The sequence below is a fragment of the Vulpes vulpes genome, chromosome 14, assembly GCF_048418805.1.
Source record: "Vulpes vulpes isolate BD-2025 chromosome 14, VulVul3, whole genome shotgun sequence".
Lineage (NCBI taxonomy): Eukaryota > Metazoa > Chordata > Mammalia > Carnivora > Canidae > Vulpes > Vulpes vulpes.
Genome location: NC_132793.1, coordinates 1,946,733 through 1,965,531, shown reverse-complemented (window position 1 = coordinate 1,965,531; position 18,799 = coordinate 1,946,733). Strand labels below are relative to the sequence as shown.

At 55.3% G+C, this 18,799-nt stretch overlaps 1 protein-coding gene and 1 long non-coding RNA gene across 5 annotated transcripts in view; one reads left to right on the top strand and one right to left on the bottom strand.

Moving 5' to 3' along the window:
- CDH4 (cadherin 4) overlaps window positions 1–18,799 on the top strand; it is a 507,046-nt gene that overhangs the window by 210,056 nt on the left and 278,191 nt on the right. The window lies entirely within an intron of this gene.
- Window positions 580–4,211, bottom strand: LOC112932270 (uncharacterized). Its single transcript, XR_011996829.1, has 4 exons — window positions 4,009–4,211; window positions 2,355–2,758; window positions 2,090–2,138; window positions 580–1,425 (listed from the first exon to the last, which is right to left on the bottom strand). It is a non-coding gene; the product is annotated as an uncharacterized lncRNA (long non-coding RNA).

Genomic DNA, 18,799 nt, shown 5'->3' with positions numbered 1-18,799 from the left:
ACGCGTGCCTGGCGTTTCCCCACGGGAGAGGCGATACCAGGCCCACGGGAGAGGCGATACCAGGCCCACGGGAGAGGCGATACCAGGCCTACCTGCCGAAGGAAGAGCAAGCCGCTCTCGGCCCACGGTGCAAGACGCGCCGTCTCCGTGGGCCCCGGGGGTGCGCGTCGCTCGCGGCTCCTCCGAGCGGGCCCCCGCGGTCTGTGAGCGCCGAGGCCTCTGCAGACAGACGCGGGCTTTGTAATTACGTAGCCGCGCAAAGACCGCATAATTGCAATTGGGACAAATTGTTTTCCGTGGCTTGGATGATGACGCTTCGTGTGTGTGCGGTGCTCTAAACCCTTCTCAGAGCTGTTTCATACCCGCTATGCCACGTCCTCCAACTAACTGAGCTTGAATCGGAACAAAGAAACACACTGATAAATTAATTAAATCCTGCCCTTTTATGGGGGGCAGGAGGGGCGAGAAACACAGCTGCGTCACAGTTGGTTTGTGGGTGCCCATGAAGAAACGTGGAAAAAAATAAGGGAGAAACCCCTCCCTGGCTCAGAAATAGGAAAAAAAAAACACACCAGGAAATCAATTGGATTCATTTTTTAGTATGAAATATTTGAGATGAGATACTTGCTCCTTGTTCTCCTGTTCTTTTCTCTGACCCTCCCATCACCGCTGCTCAGAACACGTGTATTTCTGAAAGTTTCACAATTGGAATTTTTGGTAAGAAGCCGTGACGGGAAGAAACCGTTGGGTAGGAGGGTCAGAGACACAAGGCGTCGGGGGGTCTCCCCCTGGGCAGCACGGACGGCGGAGCCAGAGCAGCTCTGCTGCGGGCTGTGCCGCGCATTGTGGGATGCAGCGTCCCTGGCTTCGCCCACTCGATGTCACATCCAGAAATGTCGCCCGGCATGGACTGCCCAGGGCCCCTGGGGTGGGCGTGGGCTGGACAAACTGCCCCCAGGTTGAGAACGGCTCGTGAAGAAGCCCCATTGCTGTGAAGCAACAGACCTGTCTGCAGGAAAGCCTCACGCGGAGGACTCATCCGGGAATCAGGCACCGCGTCCGCAGGGCCGGCTTGGGCCAGAGTGACGGGCCGTCCCCTGGATCTTCGTGTCCCCTTGTGACCACTGAGGGCCACCTCTGTTGTCAGCAGGGAAATGGAGCTGGTGCTCCCAAGGGCAGGGACGATGCTTCGCTCCATGCAGGCCTTCATCTTCCCCAAGTTCTCATCATCCGAAGAAGAAAACCAGGATATTGGAGGAATGACAACTAAGGAAACATCTAGAAATTGCTTCTCAGTTTGCACTGTGAGATTTGTCTGCCAGACCTCCTCCCCGCCTGCCCCTCCTCCTCCACTGGAGACGCTGTGTGGCCCCCAAACAAGGAGCTGTCGGGCGGTGAGCCAGCCTCCTCCTCTGCTGCGTGTCCCTGGGGGGCCGGAGGGGAAGGACTTTCAACCATTTTCAAGAGATGGCTCCGAGGGGCCAGAGGTCCGCCCCAGGGACGCGGAGACCAGGGCTCTCCTTTCAGGGGAGGCCGGGGCAGAAAGCCCTCCCTCCCGGCCGTGGCGCAGAGCGGGGACGCGTGGGGAGGTGTGTCCCATGCACGGTCTCAGGGAAGCCTCAGAGAAGCCAGCGCCGCAGCCGGGACGCAGACTGGGCGCATGAGGACAGTTGATGGGCGCTCTGCCTGCCGTCTGCACGTGGAGCAACTGCAGAGGCACCGAGCATCCCCGCTTCGGGCCCTGGACCAGAGGGAGGGGTGCCCTCAGTCTGTCTCTACCTGCGGAGCCCCCGTTACGGAGCGAGTCCACTGAGCATCCCCACGGCTCCAGGGAAGGGTTTAGGCACACACGTGAACAGGAACACGCCCATGCCCACACACACGGTGCACTCACATGCTGGTGTGCATCCATGCATGCACACACCTGCGCACACCTGCATGCAGGAGCGCATGCGGTGTACTCACACAGCTGCCCTCTAGTCTACATAAATGCATTGCACATGCACGCACAGACATGTGCATACAGTGTGCACACATACGTGCACCACACATATGTGCCTTCACACACAGAGGCACACTGTGCACTCACATGAGCTCACACACACGAGTTTTCTTTCACATGGACTCTTTGGCAGATCCTGCAAGGTATAGAATCATTTCGTTTCCGATGGTGGCAGGTGTTACAATGCCGAGGGACCAGGGGAGTTCGGGGACGGGCCTCTGCTTTATCGAGGGCCCAGGAAGCCCCCTGAGGACCTCCCGCAGCCGGCGGAGCTGCCGAGTCCTGGAGGCAGAGGGGAGCAGGCAAAGACCGTGGGGCACAGGGAAGGCACAGGCCAGGGGACCCCGGTTACCGTTGTGCATTGCGTGGTCCTACTTGTTTTCCGGAACTCGCACCAACGTTTCTGGAGAGCTCTTCTCCCCAGCAAACGCAGCACTCCCAGAAGGCAGCCCCCTGCCTCCCAGGGCAAAGCTCTGAGAAGCTGGTGGGGAAGCAGGAAGGGCCGGACCCGAGCAGCTCAGCGGTGCTGGGAGAAGGTGCCGTCTGCTTCCTCCCCCGAGGGGGGCCGGGCCCTGCCGGGGGACACTCCCTGGAGGCTGGTGCTGGGGGCGCTCCCGGGCGGTGTGTCCCTCCTGGTGCCGGCATGGGGCACTGCGTGCTCTCGGGGTGAACGAGGGGCTCCCCCAAGCCCGGCAACTGTGCGTCAGCCCGAATGTCAGCACCCATCTCCACCGTTCTTAGCGCCGTCGATCACAGCTGTGGGAGAAAACAAGCCAAACTCCAATAGCTCGTTTTTCGATGCTCTACCCCCTGTTTACGCTGCTGGGGTTAGGATCTCGCTGGGCGAGAGCCGCGTTCCCTCCCGCCTGCCCGGGAAGGAACAGGTTCACACGGGAGTCTAAAACGAGGGTGTGGGGAATGGGGTTATCCAAGTGCGGCCTGTGCCCGGGTCCCCAGCGTCGTGCCGTCGTCACGTTCCCGCTCTTGATCGCGGACTTGGGTTATGTAAGCCTTTGTCATCGGGGAGCCTGGGGGTGGAATCCTCGGGAACTCTGCCTAATTTTGCAACTGCTGTGAGTCGCAAACTATTTCAAACTTAAAATTAAAAAACCCCATCTCCATAGCATTCAGTTCTCAGCCATGAGGGGATACCTCCGCTAACAGATCTCTTGAGTTGAACAACAAACACATTCTCCCACCCATGCTTTAACAATAAAGAAGGCAGACTCTTGGGCACAAAGTGGCTCCTCCTCGCCTCTCCTCATCCTCTCCACCCCCAACACCCTTCGTTTAAAAAAAAAAAAAAAAAAAATCCTCCTTTCTAATGTGAACACTGAAATGTGCATTAAGATCACAAGGCTGACCTCAGCGCTGGCTTTTTGTTCCCAGATCAGAACCACCTTAGGGCGGTCACTCTCTGAAAGACAGCTCTGTCCTTGCAAAGCTCCAATGGCACCTTGCGCAGACCTCAAGGGGGTGAATCCCTGGTCTCAGCCTGTGCCCATTTGCTCGGCCGTCCCCCGTGGACTGTAACGCGGTCGGAAGCCGGAAGAGCAGACGTTTGGCTCGGGGTGTGGAGCAGCCACAGCTGTTTCAGCTGAGCTTTCCCGGGAGATGAAGTGAGTTTTGTGGGAGTGAGAAGGGTGGAGGGCTCGCTTCCTTCACCCCAGTCTGGGGCTTGCACGGTGCACCCTGGATGCTTCCCATTGCTCGGGGCCCGCACACCTGCCCCGGATGCGAGGCTGTGGCCACCCCCGGGAGGCTCCTCGGGAGATACTAAGGATGCATCGTGAGGTGTCTGCAGGCTGCCCAGAAATGGCTGTGCCCCCCGGAGGGATGTCCTCTGCACCCAAGATCCGCTTCTGCAAAAACCCCTCCACATGCAGGAGCTAGCAACGTGCTTAGGAGGAAGAGGGAGGGAGGGAAGGACGGAGGGAGGGAGACAAACATCTGTGGCATCTCTGCTCTGTGCCTGGCGCCACGTGATGGCCAGCCCTGCATCTCACCTTCTCAGCACGGTGGCCGCTGTGGCTCCCAAGGTCTCCACGTGACCCTTCCTTGCTCAGGTTACAGACCGCGGCAGGTGTCCCCCACCGACTCTCATTCAGAGACGAAGGCCGTCCGCCTTCAGCTCCCAGTTCCTCTGAGTCCTCAGGCCCTCTCCACCCAGCCGTGGGCCTGCGAGAGACGAGGAAAGACTCATCCGTCTGCCTACACGCAGAGGGGAGGTTCCAAGGCCCGCCCAGGGGAAAGCCGTCCCCGTGGGCGTCTGCTCCCCGGCAGCCACCTGTTCCCATGGACAGGCGCGCGTGTTCGGTGTTAGCTTTCAGGTTTTGCCACGACGTTAGTGCTTTTATTAGCCCCTTTTCACAGATGAGGGACCAGAAGGTTCAAGGACTGAGCTGAATTGCTCACGAGCATGTGGCTCATCGACGGGAGCGGGGACTGGGCCCCGGCCACCACTCCCAAGGTCTCCTTGCGTCCCTCCGCCCACCCCCTTTCTGGCAGCCGCTGCCCGGGTGCTTTTGTTCTGGCTTTTCGGGCCCCCCCCCCCCCAATGAACACAACACGGGCAGAAGGAGGAAAATCTTCCTTTTCTAAGCTTCCGTGTCAGGGAGGGCCTAGCAGGGCTATGTCGTGACATAGGAAGCAAAAACCTTTCTAGAACCTGTGTCCTGTGGTCTGGATTCCCTGGTACTCCTCTCAGAGCAGGCTCCTCCCTGGCACCCTAAATGACTCCCCGGAGTTGGGAGCGCTCCTTGCATGATGGACGCATCTTTTAAAAGTCTAGATAAAGCCTGCAGCCCGGTGTTATGGGGAAAGATGGTTTGCTTTGTGATTCTCAGATGTGAACGATGGAGAGAGTGCTCTCAATCTCGTTATTGCAGTTGTCATATTTCAGAACTCCCTAAATTTAGCTGTATTTTAAAAAAAAATGCCTACAGTCTTACATCAAGATAAAAAGGTTTCTGTCAAAATCAAATGACATGTCAATTTTAATGAGCAACTGAAAAATTAACAAATGTAACGTTCTAATCTAATTATGTTCTTCCGGAAAGCTCCTTGAAAGTTGACTCCAGTCTGATTGGCAAGTGCTCTGCCGCCGGGGCAGCAGCGACCATGTGTGGGAACCCCCTGGCGTGTGCAGAGGGGTTTGCCCCTCGCGGCATTTCCAAAGCTTCGGGGTCGTTGGCTCACATGCTCACGCTTGTCGTGAACTACGACGTACACACAGAAAAGCAAACAAAGTGTACGCGTGTCTCTCAGTTTTCCCAAGAGAGTCACAGCCACATAGCCAGCACTCCAGATGCTCCCTTAGGGCCTCTCCCAAGTCACTGTCTCCCCACGATTTTTAATAAACAGCAGCTGTTTTTAGAAGGAGGGGATCTGGCCTCTCGGCGCCCGAAGCCTCACCGTATAATTGGTGCACAGGATGCTGCTCAGAATTAACGTGTGCGGTTTGCTCAGTTTGGACCTATGTGTAGAGTCATGTGACCGTCATCATCATTCAGGTAGTAAACCTTCCATGGCCTCCAAAAGCTTCCCCTCCGTCCCTTTATTGCTTTGTGGGGTGGGGAGAAGGTAACAACACTAATATGAGCTCTACCCTTGCAAAGATTTTCAAAGTCCATGAGACTTACTGTTAACTCTGGGCACCAGGCTGCAAGCGGAGCTCGAGAATACAGTAACCCTGTGCCCATTAAACATCCCCGTCCCCTCCGCCGGCCTCTCGTGACCACCTTCTGCTTCTACATCCTCGATGTCCTTCGGTCCTCACGGAAGAATCCGAGCTTTTCAAGCGGGGATCTGTGCTTCCCTTCCCAGAGGACAGGTGGCTGTGTGCAGTGAGGGAGGAGAAACGGTGACATCTGTGCATCCCCTGTCCTGCCCAGCGTCCCTTGTGGTTTGAGAATCCCACATGCTGCTCTGTGTGTTTCTGGGGAAGGACGCGGAAAGACCTCTGCCCTGTTGTCTCCAGTGAGTGAGAGCTTTGACGAGATGTGGCTGTGCTTTCCAGCCCCCACCCTTACAGAACGGATTTTATTTCACATCCCAGACCGTCGGGTGCTGCGTCAGTAGGACGTGACCTTTTATCACGGGCGTGGACCTAGGTGGAAGAGCATCATGAGCTAGTAACTAGAACTGGCTCAGCAAATGCCTCCCTTCCCTTGTCTTGCTTTTGTTTGGTGGCACATTGGGTGTGGGAGAGAGTGATGGCGTCTCTTCGTGCCGTCCAGCTGGACACTCCCCAGAGCGTCATTCTGGGAGCTGGAGACAGTGGAGACCGGAGTCGGCCCTTTCTCAAGGACGTATTGATTAGCTGGGAACAGGGCACACCCACAAACAAGCAGTGGGGAGGGCAGCAGGTGCTAAGTACCAAATGTGGGAGGGAAGAGAAGGCCAGAGACGGGAGATCAAGAGATGGGAGGCAGGTTATCTGGACAATGTAGAAGTCACCTGACGCAAAGCCAGGACACGGGCAGGACAGGTGATGCGGGCAACACAAGGCTGGTCTACCTTCATCTCCTCCTTTTTAAAAAGGAAATTAGGGGGGATCCCTGGGTGGCGCAGCGGTTTAGCGCCTGCCTTTGGCCCAGGGCACGATCCTGGAGTCCCGGGATCGAGTCCCGCATCGGGCTCCCAGCATGGAGCCTGCTCTCCCTCCTCCTGTGTCTCTGCCTCTCTCTCTCTCTCTCTCTCTGTCTATCATAAATAAATAAATCTTAAAAAGAAAAAAAAAGGAAATTAGGTTGGCCTTGTTTTTTTATTTGTTTTCTTTGCATCTTTTTTTTTACAAATGCATGATCTCGATCCTTGGCTATTAACAATTGTGTATGTCCACATAGTGTACTTAGTAAAGCAGAAAATTAGACGTTTTAGAACGATTTCCACCAGAGGCCAAAGTAAAAGCAGTTTTCTAGTTTTCAGTTTCAGTTAGGTAGAGTATTCTATCCCTAATAAAGATTTAATCCTGTAGACTTTGGATTTCATATCCCAAGAATGGAATGGCCATTTCCATGGTGAGACATTCATATTTGATTCCTGAGACCCAAAGCCACGTTTTTAACCTTTTATTGAGATCCTTTCTGACTGTATAATCTTAGGAGATCTGGAGATCTTAGATATCAGGAAGATAAATTTACATAGACCTATACCATAATTCTTGTTCTTCATATATTTTATATTGCATCATTTACATATGCTTTAAATATCCAATGAATTGTAATAAATGGGAACTCATAATAAAACTGGTAATAAAATGGATTATTCAGGTAATGCTGTTTTATTACAGTCTCATTATGATTATATAATCCTTATTAAAATCTGGATCAAAGATGAATTTCTCACTGGAGGCATTTCACAAGTACTTTAATAAATTCTATTTATTGCACAATCCCGGGGTGAATATTGGTTTTTATAATCTCATACAAATGTGTTGTAACATGACATGGAATCCATCTACAGGAAATCTGCGGCATGATTCCTTGATAATTTGTAGCTTAGTTTCAGAACTTCTTGTTCTTACTCTAGATTCTTTCATTAGAAGAAATGTTTGCTGGGTGGAATGTATTCATAGCATTATTTTTCATCTTTAGCTGCTGTGGAAGTTGCCCCCAAGTGGCCCTTTTCTTAGAATCTTATTCTGACAGCATCTGGGGTCTTCTGGTGCTGATTAAAGCTGCACATGGCGGACGGAATCAGGCTGAGCGAGCGCCATCCGTGTGGTGAGCCCTATCCTTGTGGTGGGGGGTGCAGCCATTTACTAACAGGAGCCTACACGTCTGGGAACTGGCAAAGCAGCCCCTTGCCCCGGCATCTCCAGAAAGATCTTTGAAGGCTGGACGAGAGCCAAAACAAGACAGCAAGAATGATCAAGGGAAAGGCATGGAGCCTCTCTGAAAAGACTGGCAGCGAGAATGCTTTGGCTGGGAAGAGACAACACTGGGAGTATTTAATGTCATGAAATAGTCAGATCTGTTCCACCAGACTCGGAAGGCAGGGCCCAGGAGCATATGCGCCCGGGCTAAGAACCAGTGAAGGGAGTCCAGCTTTCAGCTTGATCTAACAGGTGGAGACAAGTACTGGAAGCATCCTGCGACTTTGTCATCTCTTGTATCTACAGGTGGGGCCTGGTGCTGTCCACCTGGGGGAGCTGAACGTGTGCCTGAAAGATGGAGCTGCTCTGACATCCTTCAGACGTAGGTGCAGCACCCCCCTCGGTGGACAGCACGGGGCGGACACATACGCTTAAGCGTTCGTTTCTAGAACCCCACATGCGTGGGTCAAGGAAGAAATAGGACTGACCTATCTTAACATCACTGGAATTCACTACCCACAGCTGCTGCCTCGGAAGACCCTGGGCCAGACCTCTGTGTCCACTCAGTGGTCTCCTTCCTCTGGTCTCCGCTTCCCCATCTGTACAATGGGCAGCGCAAGGATCTACCATGATGTTGTCACAGGGATAAAAGAACCCATGTCAAAGTCATAGCGTATCTGGTACATGAAGATGTGTATTGTAAAAATGTTTGCTAAATTAAATAGATTTTTTTTTTCTGAATGGGTCTCATAGGCCATCCTGGAGGGTGAGGTCATGGGTCATGGGTCATGGGTGGGGGGCGGGTAGGGAGTGAATCCTGTGCATAAGAAACCGAGACACCTCCTCATTCTTCTAGGCGTGCCGGGTGCGGACAGTGGAGGCAGCACTTGCCGAGTCCCAGGTTGTGGGGACCAAGGATCTGTTTGAGATGAGGCAGCGCAACGGGCCTCCGGGCCTGGGTGCAGAGCCCAGGGGTTAACACCCTCTGAATGCAGACTGGAAATTGGATGTGGAAACTCGATTTTACCAGCATCAGTTGGGGAAGCACAATTTTAAAAGCAGGATTTAGATAAAACTGCTTATTAGTAAAGTGAGGATTATCCAGGATTTAAAAGTTTGGTCTTATCTTCCGCACCGCTCAAGTGTGGGAACTTGAGGGGATTTCGGCCCCTGGCCAGGGATCTTCAGCTGTAAAAGTGTCAGACAGTCTTGAAAAAGTGACACCTGCTGCTGGTCCTGAGGTTCCTGCCATCCCGGGGTGGGGGGGGGGGGTGATGCTGATAAAAACGTGTGTGAGCAAAACCCAAGCACATGGCCGACCGACTCTGGGTCTTTGTGGGCAGAAGGCCCTTGACACCATCAGCATCTGGGACCATCCACGGAGCACAGACCCCACGGAAGGTTCCACTTGAGAGACGATCCGGTGCCACCAGCGCCACAGCGTGGTGGGCCTTTCTCTCCGCCTGCCACCTGCAGGCAGGACAGCACCCAGACAACCATGGGCCAGCTTCCCTGTTCTTTCCAGACCTTAACACATTAAGGACGTTCCATAAGTTGTTCTGATGGGCCCTGGCAGCCTGACAAACAAGGGCTATCACCAAAAAAGACGCACGTAGTCTGGGCCAGGAATTACGATGGATCCCTAAACCTCAGAGCTCCCCCAGCCTCTGCCAAATGCAGCTCATCTTTCGAAGGACCTGCTTCACGTACAGATCAGTAAGGGAAAAACCACTCAAGAGAAACGAAATGGGAAAGTGGGCAAAGACATAAATGGGAAGAGACAGAGACGGTGGTAAACAGACATACAGGAATATTGCACCTGCTAGTGGTCAATTTAAGACAAACCAAAGGGCAAATCAAAGGGCCACCCTTGCTCGTCTGATGAGCAGAATCTGAAAGTTGGTGGTTGAGGCCCTGGGGACGTGGGGTCCTGCAACATGTGCGCGTGGGAATGGCGCACGGTTGGCTCCTGTGTTAGTTTTCTGTTGGTTTAGCCCGGTGTCCGCTGGGGCTGCACCCTGTCCTCACCTAGGGCCTCGCCCGGGCTCCCCAGGTGCAGCAGAACGAGTTCCTTCTGCTTCCCACGCAGAAGGCCGCCCAGCAGGTGGGGTGAAGGAGAGACAGTCCCCGGGGCGAGGACCCTGGAGATCGTGGAGGGTGGGCTGCCAGGAGGTGCGGTCAGGGGCAAGGGGGGCATGGGGGCACTGTCACTGAGCTCAAGGGAAGCGAGTTTAAGGAGGTGGAGGCTCTGCAGCAGCAAACTCCGCAAAGCAGCCGAAGAACATGAGGGTGGGGGTGACATAGGGCAGGTCGGGGCCGCAGGGCAAGAGGCTGCTGTGGGAGGAGGAGGGAGCCACCCCCACCCCGGGGCTGCCCGCTGCTTCCGGCAGTGCCGAGAACATGGTCACCAAGAGTGCCAGCACCCTGCGGCAGGGACAGTTCAGCAGGCTGTGCCCTGGTGAGGATGCTGTTGTCCCCCGGGCGTGGGAAGACCCAGGGACCTGCAGGGCCGGCTCAGGTGGGGGGCCCTGGCCGCTCCCTCGTTTCCGCCGCCTTTCTCTGCAATTAGAGCTGCCTCGTGTGCAGGGACCATTAACGCTGCGTCTCCTGCTGCATTATTGAGCAGGCGTCCCGAGGGGCCGGAGCCGGTTCCCACTCTTCAAAGGGAATAAATAGGGTGAGGACGTGACTGTGGGTGTTAACTGTGGGGAGCGTGGGCTCTGCAGACCTCGAATGTGCCAGGCCTAATTACCCTCTGCACTGGTGGAGAGGCAAGGAGCCTCACCAGGCCTTCGGACCTGCAGGGATGAAACCGAGGATGCTTCCGGAAAATTAACCCCAAGTCTCCTTGACGGGGGAGGACAAGCCACAGCCGGCCTCCCAACACCCAAATAAGCCTCTGGCTGGGCAGTATTTCTTCCAGAATGTACCCTGGGAGGTGTTTCTCACCATCCTTTTGCTTTTCAGACAGGAATCCCCACCTCTTTCTGTTTAGGGAGATAAATTGACTGAATGCTAACAAATTTGTTCTATTAACATATTCAGCGGTAGGCAGGCATGAGATAATATAACTCAATTTCTATCTTAAATCATTGTTTTAATCTTGCACTTGAATATCATCATTTAATTTGTACATCCAGCTGGAAATATTGATTTTCAGAGGCATTTATTCTGTGCATTATGTAAAATTCTATTTGCACTCTGCTATAGAAATATTACTTTGTGGCTTAAAATATTATTGAGATTGGTCCTTTTTTTTTCTCATTTCCCACCTGCATCATATGCAGACAGGGCATTTGAGGGCCTAAACGGGGCGCCGGGAGGGGAAAGGAGCTCATTGAACCGCGTGGGACTGACTGACTGTGGCCTAAGGGAGAGACAGGGGAAAATTGTGTGTGTTCGCTTGGTTTCTAGGACTATGCGTGTGCCTCGGTGTACGTATCCTACGTTAGTACAATTGTTTAAAAGCTGGTGGATAGCAAACGGCAGGCTCCCAGACTTAACCCAAGGCCACGCTCCGGGCCAGCTGCCTGTGGGTCAGCGAGGGGAGCCCCCAAGGCTGTTGTTGGGTTGGGCTCCGGGGCTGGAGCTGCAGAAGCAGCCCCTCTGCTTGCACACTGATCAGGTTCTGCTGCTTTTGAGATCTCTCCCTAAACTTGCGCTTGCTCTCGTGTCCCAAGGCCTCTCTCACTGAGACACCCTAGAGAAAACATTGGTAGCCTCCAGCGTGGCTGTGGCAGGAAGGGAATGTTCATCCCAGATGCATCCAGAAGTCGGCCAGTCGAAGGCATGAATCCCACCCACCCACGTGATGCAAACAGCCTCAGCCTTATGCATTCAGAGCTTCTGACCTTTAGAACTGAGCATCTGCGGCTCACGTTGTGGAAACCCACACCATAGCTGACCTCCCGGATACCTGCTGACCCGGGCCGGGCGGTTATAATTATTCCCATTTCACAGATGAGGACGCTGAGGCTCAGAAGCGTGATCTCACGATTCACTGACTTCAGTGGCAAAGTAGTGGCAGGTAGACAAGAAATGGGCCCAGGTGGCTCACCGGGATCTCCGGCAGCCCGCAGAGGGGGGCGCGGGTCAGACGGGGACTCTGGCCATGGGGACGCCCCTACCCGCAGGGCTCAACTGTGTGTGTTTAGGATCCATCCACGAGCCCGTGAAACAGGACCACAGGTGCACTTGCTGATCTCTGCTAACTCAGAGAAGACAGAAGTAGATTTAAACAAATGGTCGTTATATCAGGCTTAGGGAAAAAAAATCAATACGTAGTTGTCCAAAAAAACCTTTTAAGGAAAATGTTTTAGGAATAGATTCTATGTAGGGGAAGTCTAGAACTGGTGACATAATTTGTGGGGCTCAGTGCAAAACAGAACACAGGGCCCCTTGTTCAGAAAGTATGAAGAATTTCAGGACAATGACAGAGCAGTGCCCGCAGGATGGGGCCCCCCTGAGCGGCGAGCAAGGTTGCGCTGAGCGGGCCCAGGTGGAGTGTGTGGGGCAGCTGGGGAAGAGCTCCTGGAGGTCCTGCCCTTGGCCTTGCACCTGCCACTGGTCAAATGACCCTGAGAGTTCAGCGCTGGGAGGGAGGCCGATCCCTGCCAGGAGCCTGAGTCACTCCTGAAGGACTGGAGTATCTCCACCTCGAAGGACCCCCATGAATGCTTCCACTTTCTCCTTATTTCCTGGAGAGACGATGCAGCAGACCCTCCCTCCCACGGGAGCCTGGAAATCACAGCAGCTTCCCAGTGAGTGGCCTGAGCTCCCCATGGGTGCAGACCGCCAGACCGGCCAGAGCCGAACTGGACCAGGAAGGGAGTCCTGCTCAGAGCATCCTTCATGCCAGTCTTCATTCATTCATTCATTCATTCATTCAAGGGATGTAGGCTCCCCTGGGGGGATCCCCGCACAGAGCCCTCCTCCATCGTGGGGGCGGCTGGGCTGGCACAGGGCCTACAGCCAGGGCACAGCTTCCCTGAGACGGTGGCTCCTGCAGGAGAGAGGAGGGCGAGCAGGCTGGCAGGGAGGAAGGGCTCTGCACGGACGGCCCACAAAGATCACCCCTCAAACACCCTCTCCTCCTCCTCCCTGAGGTCTGTGCCTAAATTCAGTAGGGAAACAGCAAACCTCCTTGGTGAACTCCATTAAAAAAATAAATAAGGTAAATTGAAATATCTAACCGCTAACACCTGTAAGGATGCACGTTGTCATAGGCATGCACACGGGCGCGGGTGTACACACACGTACATACACATACAGGGGACGCTTGGTGCACCCAGGAGGGTCCCGCCGGCACCGAGTGGGTGGGCGTCAGGGGCACTGCCAGGTGCAGCCCGCACGCCCGTGAAGGGGAGAGTTTGCCAGAATTGCATAGGGCAGAGGCTGATGTGCTTTGCTGAGCTATGGGCCTCCCCCCTGCCCCCCCGCCCCGCCCCTCCCCTCCCTGAAGGCTTCTCCTGTACCTGCACAGAGCTGAGCTCGAGCCCCTCCCCTGACAGGAACTCCAAGCCAGAGCCTCGTGGGGAGCAACGAGCCGGGCCCTTGACAGCACAGGATGAAAGACGGCCCCCGGGAGGGCGAGGCCAGGGCAGCTCTGGACTTGGATTCGGAGGGAGTGTCCCCCGTGAGTGACCGCGACGTCCCCGCGCCATGAAGGGGACAGTGCCCGCCAGGCCAGACCTGCCAGTTCGCCCCAGTCCTCCGGAGCCGCCGTCGGCCCCCCGCTGGCCTGCCCCCGGCCCTTCCCGGGGCGCCCACCTCACTGTGTGGCTCCGAAGGCTGAGCCACCCCCAGCCGGGGTCACACACAGAAGGGCCCTGGCGCCCAGCTGACAGCTGAGGGTGAGGGGGCCGCGTGCAGGTGGCGTCGAGCGGCGTGGCCGGGTGTCGCATAAACCCAGGAAGGCCAGCTCGTGCACGTATCAGGCACCACGTGGGCTCCCCACTTTCCCTCGAGGAACCTCTCCTCACTCCGGCAGCCTTCTCGCGGGCAGGTGGCTTTAGCCTAGTTTCCGTCACCCCTGCCCCCCTCAGCCCTACCTGTGCGCCTGAGAGAAGGACACGCGCCACGTGTGCCCCCCCCCCAGGGAGGCCAGCGGGCAACGGGGCTCGGGCATTTGTCCTCAGACACACCGGGCTTTGTTCTGCGCTGGGGTAAATTATTACGTCCGAGCCCCAGCCTGGAGGCCGCAGCCGGCCCAGCCCCGCTCTCCCCCATCCCTGCTCCCGCTGCCCCTCTTGGTCCTCAGTTGCCTTGGCCTCCTGACGAGGGTACTGGGGTCCGGGGTCTGCAGCGGGAGTGATCCGCCAGGCCTGGGTCAACCGTGGTGTGGGGGCAGCCCCTGATCCGGATCTACCCCTTGTCATCCATCCATCCAATGCGTATTCGCTGGGTCGCTGCCCTGGGCTAGACTAAAACATGAGTCTAGCCCACGAGACTTTGCCCAGTGGGCGTGGGGTGGGCGCCGTGACGCCGCGGCTTCCTGCCAGGGGTGGGGTGCCTGGCCCTCGCCGTCATGAAGTCCACACCTGTGCAAATGCTGTTGGGGCGGGAGGAAGACCCGAGAAGGTCCGGGGCTCAGGTGGGTTGCCGTCCGGGCTCCTGGTCCGCGTGGCCTGGGCCGTGCACCCCCGGCCCTGTGCGTACCCCACCACCCCCCTCCCTGGGTCTTCAGTTCACCTTTCTCCTCACCTGCTGCTGCTCACTTCCCACATGGGCTGCGGCGGCTGCAAGAGCCAGGTATCCGCACCCCGGGGCGGCTTGAACAGCAGACCCTTACCCCTCGGGGTCGGGAGGCTGCGAATCCAAGAGGAGGTGTTGGCAGGTTGGTTCCTCCTGGGGCCTCCCTCCTGGGCGCGTGGCTGCCGTCCTGTCCCGTGTCCTCACCTGGTCGTCCCTCTGTGTGCAAGGACACAGTCCTATGGGATCGGGGCCACCCTACAACCCTTGTAAAGAGCCTGTTTCCAAATATAGTCAGATTCTGAGGAATTGGGGGTCAGGACTTCAACATACGAATTTGGGGGGACACAGTTCAGCCCATAACTGTGGGGTGTATCCCAGATATGGAGCCGCCTCCTGGTTCCTGGGGGTTTCTGTCCTGCTCCTCGTCCCACGGGCACCTGTGGCTGTCCTGCTTTTGACCACCATCCCCTCTGCACACATCTCATGGGCTGCGGCCCCTCCAGGTCACACCTGGTTCCAGGGGCTGGAGGTGGGAAGGGGACAGTCATATTCACCTGGAGACCAAGGGGGACAGTGCCCGGAGAGCAGCCCCAGGGCTCAGCACCAGGCCCGCCCTTTCATCTGCTGCCCCTCCTGCCCTCGCCCCGAAGTCCCCAGCAGCCCTGGCCGAGGAGGGAGGCCAGTGGGGTTGTGGTCAGACGTGAACGTGAGGATAGACACAGGCCAGGTAACAGGCCAGGCAGGACCTCAGAGGCCTGCTCACCACGCGCCGCGCAGGTCAGGTCGCCCCCAACGTGCAGGCACCTCCCAGGGGCCTCCCAAGGCAGGTGCGCAGGAAGTGGGCGGGACACGCGTGAACAGCAGCATATTGCTTCTCCGGTTTTAGAAACTGCGGTTAGAAAGATCTTGCATGTGGCAGCACATTTAAGAAATTGACTTTATTGAAAGGCAAAGAGTTCTATGAAAAGATGTAGGAAACCCAGCAAAAAAAAACAAAAAACACATATCCGTTAATAGGGTGCTTGTGCTCTGGAAATTGGGAAGCATCGAGAAATATTCATGAAGCCACCGAGGGCCGTGTTTGAAACAGCTTACAGGGGAGTGAATATCCCAGATTTTGACGTCTGACTCGCGGAAGATCCCCCCCACCCCACCGCCCCGCCACTGCGATCGGTGCGACAAGCCAATGTGCCTCCCGGCATGTAACCTGCAGCGTCTGGTCTTGGGGCTCCCGTCTTCCTAAACCCTTACTGGGGGGTGTTTGGTGCACCTGCTAAACTGCTGGGTGCCGTGGGTGCCAGCAGGGATGCTGGGCGGGAAGGTCTTACAAGCCACCAGTAGTGAGAGATGACGATGCAGAGGGACCGTGGCTCTCCATAGGCCTTTCCATTCCTGAATCTGACTCTGGCATGAAGTTTTTTTTTTTTAATTTTTTATTTATTTATGATAGTCACAGAGAGAGAGAGAGAGAGGCAGAGACACAGGCAGAGGGAGAAGCAGGCTCCATGCACCGGGAGCCCGACGTGGGATTCGATCCCGGGTCTCCAGGATCGCGCCCTGGGCCAAAGGCAGGCGCCAAACCGCTGCGCCACCCAGGGATCCCCTGGCATGAAGTTTTCCGGGACTTTGATGGAATCCACGTGGTACAGCTGGGTGCCGGCGTGTCCCAGGTACCTTCAGGGCCAGGGGCAGTGTTAGGAACCTTGGTTCCTTTGGCAGCATCTGATGAGCCAGAAGCTGGTGGTTTCCGACGATGCCGCGGGCCCCGAGCTGTTCCACGAAGGCGGTCGTCCCGCAAACGGGCACGCAGGTGGAAGCCCCCGCCGCACGCTCCGCAGGCGCCCAGGCTCAGCACATCCTGGGATTTCTCTCTCAACGTGTTGGGCACAGACTGTCAAAGACGGGAGGACGGTGGGAGGACGAGTTTGGCGATTCCCCGTCGCTGCCTAAAATACGCGTGTTCGCTGCCCTCTTACCCATGTGCCCAGAAGGTGTCTCAAGGGAAGCGGAATGTCTTTTCTGTCTTCCCCAGAAAATAATTAAATACCGCGGTCATCGTTCATTCTGTATGTATTTGCTCAGGTTATTCATCAAAATGCGGAATTCTCGATCATCTGCCGTCATTGTCATACCAGTGGAGTGGATACGTCACCCGGGTGAGCTAACGTGTCCCGAATATGTGCCAAGTGGAGCACGTGGGGAGGTCACCCCTGGAATCAGCAGCAAGGCTCTCTGGGGTTCGCGGGCATCACAGGACCCCGACCACCGTCACCCTCTGCTGCTGCTTTGTGTGTCGCCACGTGGGATGCATCTCCCTGTTTTCAATACGCATATTGCTTAGTTTCGTATCTTAAAAAAAAAAAATCTACAAAGCACTGAGAAGTACAGATGACCTAGTGAACACTGAGGCGTCCGCCACGCAGGATTGACAGACTTACTAGACTCTTACAGAAATGCGAGCGTTGGGATCCCTGGGTGGCGCAGCGGTTTAGCATCTGCCTTTGGCCCAGGGCGCGATCCTGGAGACCCGGGATCGAATCCCACGTCGGGCTCCCGGTGCATGGAGCCTGCTTCTCCCTCTGCCTGTGTCTCTGCCTCTCTCTCTCTCTCTCTCTCTCTGTGTGACTATCATAAATAAATAAAAATTTAAAGAAAAGAAATGAGAGTATTATATAAAAGGTGACCTCCCCCTCCGTACCCAGAAGCAATGCTATCGAGGGCGGCGTCTCTGCATCTGTGTGATGTGCCTTTTCTGTACGGTGCGTAGAATGGTACAGAAATCATGCTAAATTTTGCACAGACTTTCTTTTTTTATTCTTTTTTTATTTTTTATATTAAATTTATTTTTTATTGGTGTTCAATTTGCCAACATACAGAGTAACACCCGTCAAGTGCTTATCCCGTCAAGTGCCCCCCTCAGTGCCCGTCACCCATTCACCCCCACCCCCCGCCCTCCTCCCCTTCCACCACCCTTAGTCTGTTTCCCAGAGTTAGGAGTCTTCATGTTCTGCACAGACTTATCTAAAACGTGTGCAAACGGGATCATGCTGTGTTGTCCCGGAACTGGCCTTGTTTTACTTAATACCATTTTGCGGTCTCTCTTCACTGGCACGGATTAATCTAGTGTGTTTTAGCCGCTGCCCACCCACGAATGCACCACAAGATGTTCCCTGTGCTCGTAAGGAGGTCGGGTGTGGGGTCATTGCTACGTTCCCCCCCACCCGCCCCCTGCATCTCACCCCTGCTCCTGCAGGGCACCTGGGAGGGTTGCTCCTCAGATGAGGTATGTCCGCGCTGCTTGCTTTGGGCAATGAGATATGAGTGGGAGCAGCGTGAGCCACCAAAGGTCAAAACATGTGACCGCCCAGGGGAGGTGACTCGGGACCCTCTTTCTCATCTGGAAATCCATCCAATCAAAGCGGCTTGGGGCGCTGAGCCAACACCGCAGGGCAGCCGGCCTGGAGGGTTACCTGGGCGGGGAATAGAGTGATGCTGGGTTAAGCTACTGAGGTTTGGGGCCTGGCCGTTACTGCAGCAGAACAACATCCCATCCTGACTAAAGAGGCCGGATCTGGTGTTGTGCCATCATGAGCAGTGCGGCAACGTACAGCATCATGTGCATCTCCTCAACTGCCTGGATCCGCTGGGTCAGGGGGCAGCTGTGCTTTTAACTTGGTGTTGCCGACTTATTCTCCAAAAAGGCTGCTCCAGCTCGCAGCCCCGCCCGTGGCGAGAGAGTCCTTCCCTCCACCCCCAGCGCTTTTGAGACGTTGCACATTTGCCAGGCTGAGGAGTGTGAAATTAATTATTTCCCGGCTTTAATCTGCGGCAGGTACTCTCTTTAGAGATGTAGTGTTAGTTATGGGGCTCTAAAGTATTATATTCCATGATAATCAACGTAACAACCCTTTTAATGAAAAATTCATATTTTGCACAATATTGGGGCATTTTCCATGTAGGCATCAGTGAAAAAACAGCCGTCACCAACGGAGTGGACTCTTGGAACCACATAGGGAGTATTTTATGAGCAGAAAGGGTTTTTCTGTTCCTTTTAATAAACAGCTTTGGCACTAGGAGGGGTGTGTGCTGGTGGTGACGAACATCAGAAGGTGGCCCGGCCCCCCTGGAACTGTTTGCAGGAACCTGTGAACCATCTTTCAGGTTCCTGTGATGTGGAAAGGCGACAGTTTCTTTTGTCAGTGAAAGTTCGGCTGGCAGTGTTTGGTTGAGCAATAAAAACGTTGCTAAATCCGCGAATGTCACTTAGCTCTGCTAATTTCTCAACC